Here is a 9,123-nt window from a genome sequence, read left to right as displayed (position 1 = left end):
AGGAGTAGAGGGTGTTAGCGTTGGCCGAAAGTAGAATTCTTCTTGTGCCAAAATCGGTCATAGGCACTTAGTGCCAAATTTTGCTAGTGCTTGCTCTCTTTTTCGAAAGCTGATTCCTTTTGCTTCATTTCATTCTCTTTTGTTTGTGCTGGAATAGTAGCCGAATCTTACTGGGACCATTTGGGTACATTTTGTATTAATTTACTTTGACTCTGTTCTACCGATCGATACCTTTTTTAATCAATATTTGTCTCTCTATCATTCTTCTTCTCCTAGTTCCTTTGCCATAGCCAAACCTTCTTTCCTCTCTTCTCCCTTTCTCTCAACCAACTTTCCCCTAGCCGATTGTATCTTCTTTTCCTCTCCATCTCATTTGATTTTGGCTTATGGTGATCGAGTTATTCTTTTTCTTTCTCCCCTCTCTTTAGTGCAATCTAATCCTTGTTGGTCGAATAGTGCTCCTGCATTAACCTTCTAGGAACTGATTCTTTCTCCTCTCTATCTCATTCCGTTTTGGCTTGTGGTGACTGAGTCATTCTTTTTCTTTCTCCCTTCTCTTTAGTGCAATCTAATCCTTGTTAGTCAAATTGTGCTCCTGCATTGAGCTTCTAGGAACCGATTCTTTCTGTTGTTCCTCTCTGTCGGTCTAGGTGGTAAGTACTACTTTATTGGATTTTTTTTTCATTATTTTCTCTTCTGCCATAACTATGGTTCTCTTTTAACCTTTTCTATCCGATCGACGTTGCTAGGGGAGTGGTGGTGCTAGTTCTGCCTCGTCGTAGCGGCTATCTTCTTGGGGATTGTGAATCGATTATTTCCTATTCTCTAGAACCGATTTTACAATTCTTGTTGGTTTAGTTGTTTATGCTAACTTTCTAATAGAGGATAATGGAATCTCAGTCTGAGTGCAGACGATCTGTAAGAACCTATAATCAATCTTCGGTAACGACTAAAGGGGTGAGCAACCTTAAACGTTCGATCAAGGTAAGTGTCAAACTATGATTTGAATAGGTGTTATTAAAGGGACTAGTTACCCATTTGTTAAAGGACTGACGTTGGGGATATGATTGAATATAGGTTGGTGTTTGTGGGAACTGCACTCTTTTCACAAACAGGTGTGTGTAACACTGCAAAGGCTAAAAAGCCAAAAAGCCGAAAAATTGAAAAGCCGGAAGTGGGTTGTCGAAACCACACGGGCGTGTGGACACCCGTTTGGCAGGCCATGTGAAAAAACATGGCCGTGTGGTCAACAGGATGGCTATGAGCATTTTCATGGGCCGAAACGATACTGGACAATTTTGGGCCGAGCTGGGCCATGAAGGCCAAATGGGCCTGTGAGCCTCATATGGAAAGAATCATACAAAAGTGTGGTTAGTTTTGGGCTAGGCTGTGTTAACCATACGGCTAAAACCAATTCGAGCTATGTAGGCCATACGAGCGTGTGGGCCCATATGGGCCCGCAATATAGGCCGTGGGCCCATTATCACTGATTGACTGTTAAGGTTGCACGGGTCACCCAAGATGACTGTGGACCTACTGTTGGGTTGGTAAGTGTACTCGAACCCTTATTTTTGTAAATGACTGATATACCCTTATGTGATGTATAACTGTTTGAGCATGCCATCTTTTACTGTAAATACATCTATATTATGTTGCATTGCATGGGGTGGGATATATGATTTTGGAGGAAGTGTACTGAAAGGCTATAAGCCTATTACTGGCGGCTCTGCTACAAATATACTATTTTAGTACAGTAACCGATACTACTTAGAGTGTAGGGATGGGTGGGTCGATTTTATCCCCACATGGTGTGTAGGGTTGGTACGAAAATGATGTGTAGAAGCTAGATTGGGTAGTATTCTCTGATTGCATATTGTACTGATACTATATATGGCTTAGACCCCACTGATACTATTACTGAGATGGGCTCAGGCCCAGACTGCTTCTGTTACTGATAAGGGCTAAGGCCCTAATTGAGATTGAAAAGGCTTAGGCCCAAATTGTGTATTCTCTACTTGATTGCTATTATGGGATTTCACACACTGAGTTTTTGTAAACTTACCCATCTGTTTACTGTGCAGGGAAACCCCAAACTTAGGCGGTTCGATGCGACGAAGGACTTAGTGATGGCTACCCGACTTAGTAATTTTTAATATTATAATTTAAGTTATTTTGGGTAATTTTATGTAATAAGGCTGCTTTAAGTTTATTTTTAATTCGGGGATTTAATTATATTGGTTTATACCTGTTAGTAGTAGGACTCGAGTTTTCAAAAGATAAATGATTTTCAAGTATCACGCTTACGTAACTTGTTTTAAAAGCTTCTGCAAAAACACTATTTTTCTCAAGAGAGGGTAATAACAATCTAAAATGACTTACATTTTGCTAAACCAACTAGAGTTTTAACAATGAACAAGACATCTTGACTTGTCAAAATCATAACGAGGTTTTATCATAAAATAGACTTTTTCTAACGGTACTACGCTTTTCAAAAAACACTCCAGTGTGACATCACAAATTCGGTCATAGCGTCTAGGTAGGGTTTAGGTGTTACATTTAGTGGTATCAAAGCGGGGTCGCAAAACTTAGCTGTGGATTTGGGCTTTCGTAAAAACATAAAAATGTTAACAGAATCGTTTCAAATGGTTTAATTGATGGATATAATTTCAGAAATGTCTTACTGAAAAAGTGGTACACCGAGTCTCCGTATCTAACCTGTAAGTCTTTTAACTGTTTATACTGAAAAGATTGTACTGAAATGTTATTACTAAGACTACTTTAGGTAGTAAGACTATACTAAAACTCTCTAGTTAGAGTAGGCTACAAACTGTAGTAAAACTACGATCTGCGAAAACAAAACTCCGAATTACTGATAGTATTTCCATAAAATATCCTGTAATCAACACTAAAACAATAAACTAACTGGCATAAAACTGTTAATACAGACTAAGCACATTCGATAATGAGCACCAGAGGTACTCATGGAAGATGCTGCGGCAGAGGCCATGGAGGTGCGCGGGCTAGGTCTGGGTCTTTGTCAGCTAGAAACCAGCCTAATGAGGAAGCCAGAAAGGCACCAGCTTCACCTATGACTGAGACAAGGTCTCAAAATCAAATGGTTGGCGATGACGCACTGTCCCAAATGATGTTAAGGATACTAGAAAGGGTCGCTAGGCCTAATACTAGTACTGTGGGCTGTGGGTCAATTACGGAACGACTCAGGTCTAATGGGGTTGAGATATTCAGGGGTACTACTAGAGTGCCCCTAATGTGGCTGAATATTGTATCGAGGCCATCGAGAGGATCATAGATGACCTCGACTACACCCCCGAACATAAATTAAAGGGTGCAGTATGACTGTTGAGAGATGAGGCCTACTAGTGGTGGCTTACTGTCAAAGAAGGCACTCAAGCCGATTGATTGACCTGGGAGATAGGACAGTAGTTGAATATGAGGCTGAATTTTTACGACTGAGCCGCTATGCACGTGGGATGGTGGTAACTAAATATAAGGGTTCTGATAGCTCCTCAAAGGGAGCAAGATTTTGCAATACTGGTTGACAAAACGAAAATCACCGAGGAGGTGAAGTATGTTCAGCGCCAGAACAGAGAAAAAGGCAAAGGTAGGAGGGAAATTGAGCCCTCAAATTTATTTCAGAGGCCTAAGAAAAATGCCAGAGTTGATGCGCCAAACAGAGTTCGGGCCCTTGCTGCTGCTACTGGGCCACAGTTTTGTACTGACTATGGGAGACGCCATCAGGGCGAGTGCTGGAAATAGATTGGAGCATGTTTGAGATGCGGTTTTATAGAGCACCGTATCAAGGATTGTCCGCGGAGGACTGATTAGGTGCCAACTACTTGTTTTGGTGGGGGTAATGCACCTCAGAGGGTTGTCCAGTAGCCACCGAGATGCCGTGGGCAAGCCAGAGATGGAAATAGCATGGGCCGTGGTCGTAGAGCATAGGGCAAAGGTGCCGATCACACTAAAGCGAGGCAATCAACACTGGTGTATGCTACACGTCGTCGAGAGGATGGAGACGCTCCAGATGTGATTATAGATACGTTTTTAATTTTCAATGTACCTTATGCTACATTGATAGATGTAGGATCTACCCATTCCTATATTGCCCGTACTGCTACTGAGAACTTAGGGATTCTGATTGAGAATACTTCGAGTGGAATTACTGTGTTGAGTCTGCTAGGGCAATCTGTTAGAGTTAATAAATTCTTTAGAGACGTCCCTTTAGAGGTACAAAGGGTTATCTTTCTGTCAGATCAAATGGAACTCCCTTTTGGAGAATTTGATTTGATTTTGGGCATGGGTTGGTTAGTTAAACACCGAGTGAGCTTAGACGGTGCCACTAAATGGGTAATACTGAGAACTAAGGAGGACGAGGAGGTAGTGATAATTGGGGAACGACGAAATTACTTGAGCCATGTAATTTCTGCAGTAAGAGCTGAGAAATTGGTCTATAAGGGTTGTGAGGCTTATTTAGCCTACATCAGTGTTTCAGAATCTGAAGGTTCTTCTGTTAAGGATATCAGAACAGTTAAGGATTTTCCTGATGTTTTTCCTGATGAATTGCCTGGGTTACCTCCTAACCGTGAAGTTGAGTTCGGGATAGAGCTCTTGCCTGGTACAGCTCCAGTTTCCATTGCCCCTTATAGAATGGCACCGAAGGAGCTAGTGGAGCTTAAAGCTCAGATTCAAGAGTTATTGGATAGAGGGTTCATTTGCCCTAGTATGTTTTCGTAGGGAGCACCGGTCTTATTTGTGAAGAAAAAGGATAGAACCATGCGTATGTGCATCGATTATCGGTAATTGAACAAATTGACTATTAAAAATAAGTACCCCTACCAAGAATTAACAATCTATTCAATCAGTTCCGAGGAGCTTCAGTTTTCTCTAAGATAGATCTTCGATCTGGGTCCTCAACTGAGAGTCAAAGAGACTGATGTGCATAAGACGACATTTAGGACTTGCTATGGTCATTATGAGTTCTTGGTAATGTTGTTTGGACTAACGAATGCACCGGCAACTTTTATGGATCTGATGAATCACGTGTTCCAACCCTATCTAGAACGATTCGTAGTAGTGTTTATTGATGATATTCTGGTGCATTCGAAGACTAAAGTAGAGCATGACGAACATCTCCAAGTGGTTTTACAGATTTCGAGAGAGAAGTAATTGTATGCCAAGTTCAGCAAGTGTGAATTCTGGTTATGTAAGGTAGCGTTTCTTGGTCATGTGGTATCTGCTGAAGGGATTAGGGTTGATCCTCAAAAAATTGAAGCTGTTTTGGATTGGAAGCATAAGTCAGTATCTGAAATTTGAAGTTTTCTAGGTCTGGCAAGGTATTATAGGCGTTTTGTAGAAGAGTTTTCACTGATTGTCGCACCCTTAACTAAGCTGCTACGTAAGGGTATGCCATTTAACTGGATTGATGCCCAGCACGAGAGCTTTGAGAAACTCAAGAAAGTACTGACTGAAGCCCCTGTCTTAATACAGCAAGAGTTTGGGAAGGAGTTCACTGTGTACAGCGATGCATCACATGTCGGTTTGGGATGTATGTTGATGCAAGAGGGTAAGGTGGTAGCGTACGCGTCTCGCTAGCTTAAGACGTATGAGGTGAACTATCCGACACATGACTTGGAGTTGGCTGCAGTGGTATTCGCATTGAAAATTTAGAGGTATTACTTGTACGATGAGAAGTGTATTATTTACACAAATCATAAAAACCTCAAATATCTCATCACTCAAAAGGAGCTAAACCTTACGCAGCAAAGATGGGTTGAGCTACTTAAAGATTATGACTGCTCGATTGAATACTATCCTGGTAAGGCTAATGTGGTAGTTGATACACTGAGCCGTAGAGCTATGGCGGATCTAAGAGCAATGTTTGCTCGACTCAGCCTGTTTGATGATGGTGGTTTGTTGGCCTAACTTCAAGTTAAACCGAGGTGGATTGAATAGATTAAGGGTAAAAAGTTGGAGGATCAATCACTAGGTCCTCGATTCTGACGGATAGAGAGTGGGGAAACTTCAGATTTTGGACTGAATAGCGAAGGGGTACTGTGTTTCTGTCGGAGAGTCTGTGTACTGATGGATATTGATCTGAGGCATTCTATACTGTCAGAGGCGCATAGTAGTCCTTATGCTATGCATCCCGATGGGAACAAGATGTACCAAGACCTTTGTGAGTCATACTGATGGCCATGACTTAAACTTGAGGTTACCGACTTTGTGAGTAAGTGTCTGACTTGCCAACAAGTGAAGGCTGATGATAAACAGTAATTTATTCATATTTTTACCCCCTGCTTAACACATTTTATGGATGATTTTCCTTAGAATTGGTGAAGACAATGCTCCTAATGCCTTAATTTCATGTTTTATACTTAGGAGAGCATAGGAGAGTGAAAGGAACGAGAAACGGGCCAAAAACGGAGAAAATGGGCCAAAGTACGAATTAACACAGCCTGGACTTCCTCACACAGGCAGACCACACGGCCGTGTTAATTTGGCAGATTCGAAGAACGATTCACACAGGCGTGTCCCTGCCGAGCCTAAGTTGAGTCCAATTCAGAAAAGGCTAATTTTAAGGGTAAGGCTAATTTTAAGGGTTTTTAGGCATTCTAAAGCCTATAAATACGCCTTAAAGGAAGAGAAAAAGGGGAGGCACAGAGAGCAAGGAAAGAATTACTCGAAGGAAGCTGATTGATCCATTTCAGAAGCTGGTTTCATCATTAAGACTGAAGATCTCCCCTCAACTTCCCTAAGGAGTTTTGGGTTTTCTTTATGTTTTGTATTTGTTATTCTTCTGAGATGTTTTCCTTTTTATTTATGAACTAAATCCCCTCAACACCTAAAGGGAATGAAACCTAAGACGAATCTTGTTATTATTTTCTGAATTGTATGATAAATATTTAACTTGTTCTTAATTATGTGTTTTTAATTCTTGTTTTGATATCCCAGGATACTGATTCAAGATAAGCTCTTATTCAGAGGAGGAATAGACCCTGTCTAAGAGTACATTTTTCATAATTAAGCGGAGTTGATTGCGCGCCTAGAGATAGGGTGACAAGATTTGGTCGGATTAGGGTGAAACCTAATAGGGGGATCCATAGATCGAGTTAATGCAACCCTAGAGTGTTAATTAGAGAAAAGCCTCAATTATTCAATCTAGGGATTAGACGTTATTAGTCTTGAATAGGGATAATAACTTAACTTAAGGATCTCTACAGAACAAGTTAAATGAATAAATCGTCCGATTCGGAGCCAGAATAACAAGTATAGTCTAGGTGGATTTTTCCATAGCTATTGTCTTAATTCAATCGTTTTCCGAAAGTAATCCCCCAATTCCATTCTTTGTGAATTCTTAGATTAGTTAATTAGTTAGTTAAAACCAAACCACCTTATTTTTAGGCTAGATAATAAAAAGACAGTCATTACTAGAACTTTTAGTTCCTTTGGGTTCGACAACCCGGTCTTGCTAAAACTATACTACTGTTCGATAGGTACACTTTCCTGCATTGCGATAATAGTTAGTTTCAAGAACGATTAATTATAAATATTTAAAACTTACCTGTCACGAAAATCGCGATCAAGTTTTTGGCGCCGTTGCTGGGGAACTAAGATATTAGGAACGCTCAATTTTTATTACTTTAGCCATTTATTTTTCTTGAAATTTAATTTCATTTAATTTATTATTATTATTATTTATTAATTTACTTTTTCTTTCTCTTGGCAGGTTTCTATAGTTTATGACTAGAAGAAACCCGTCAAGACCACTACTTTTTGACGAAGAAATCGATACACAGTTCGTAAAAACCAAAGAGAAATAAGGCGAAGCTTAAGATAAACAGAGAACAAGCAAGAGGACGATACTCAACCCCTAACCGAAGAGATGGCTAAAAACCAAGACAACCTCCTATAATTGTAGTTAATCAAAATTCTGCTCCACGCACTATCTATGATTATGCTAAACCTTCTTTAACATGAACTGAATCGAGCATAGTTGGACCTGTTGTAACTGCAAATACTTTTGAACTAAAACCTAACACTATTCAAATGATACAACAATTTGTTCAGTTTGATGGTTTGTAGGATGAGGATCCCAACGCTCACTTAGCAAACTTTTTGGAACTATGCGATACATTTAAAATTAATGGTGTTGATGATGACATTCGTCTTCGGTTATTCCGTTTTTCATTGAGGAACAAAGCTAAACAGTGGTTGAACTCATTACCACGATGGTCAATCACTACCTAGGAACAAATGACCAAAAAATTTCTATTAAAATATTTCTCGCCGGCTAAAACGACCAAATTACGCAATGATAACTCTTCGTTTGTGCAGATGGACTTAGAAACTCTTTACGATGCATGGGAGAGATACAAGGACTTACTGAGAAGGTGCCCTCACCATTGGTTACCGTTTTGGCTTCAAGTTCAAACATTCCATAATGGCCTGAATCCTTCGACTTGGCAAATGGTTGACGCAGCTGCTGGCGGAACCATCAATAATAAAACACCTAAAGATGCTTATGAGTTTATAGAGGAGATGTCACTTCACTGAATAATTATCAATGGCATGTCATGAGGACAAAACCAACAAAAACAGTTGGTGTTTATAATGTCGATTCGGTCACCATGCTCTCTAATCAGGTAGAACTCTTGAAAATTGATGGTTTTCTTAGTTCTTCACAAGTTCACCCAATAATACAGTACGAAGCAGGTGGAGGTGGATCAAGCAATTCAGAATACCAACCTTATGGCCATAACATGGATAATGAGTAATTAAATTACATGGGTAATAATCCTCGATCTCAAAACAATCCATATAGTAACACTTACAATGCAGGTTGGAGGAACCACCCAAATTTCTCGTGGGGCGGTCAGGAAAGTCAAAGACCACAAATCCTCCAGGCTTCCAACAACCACCCTACCAACAAGAGAAGAAGCCGAACCTTGAAGAGATGCTGTCTAAATTTATCTCGATGTCAGAAACCCGTTCCCAAAACCGAGTCAGCACTTAAAAATCAATAAGCGTCGATCCAAGGGCTCGAAACTCAAATAGGCTAGCTTTCCAAACTAATCTCCGATCGACCACAAGGTAGCTTGCCAA

General features: G+C 40.3%; 1 non-coding gene across 1 annotated transcript; it reads right to left on the bottom strand.

Moving 5' to 3' along the window:
- Positions 1–8,322: 8,322 nt before the first annotated feature.
- On the bottom strand, positions 8,323–8,429 carry LOC128286295 (small nucleolar RNA R71). The gene has a single exon (XR_008276838.1). It is a non-coding gene; the product is annotated as a small nucleolar RNA R71 (small nucleolar RNA).
- Between the last annotated feature and the right edge of the window lie 694 nt (positions 8,430–9,123).

This window comes from Gossypium arboreum, chromosome 12 (assembly GCF_025698485.1).
Source record: "Gossypium arboreum isolate Shixiya-1 chromosome 12, ASM2569848v2, whole genome shotgun sequence".
NCBI lineage: Eukaryota > Viridiplantae > Streptophyta > Magnoliopsida > Malvales > Malvaceae > Gossypium > Gossypium arboreum.
This window is presented reverse-complemented; position numbering and strand designations above follow the sequence as displayed.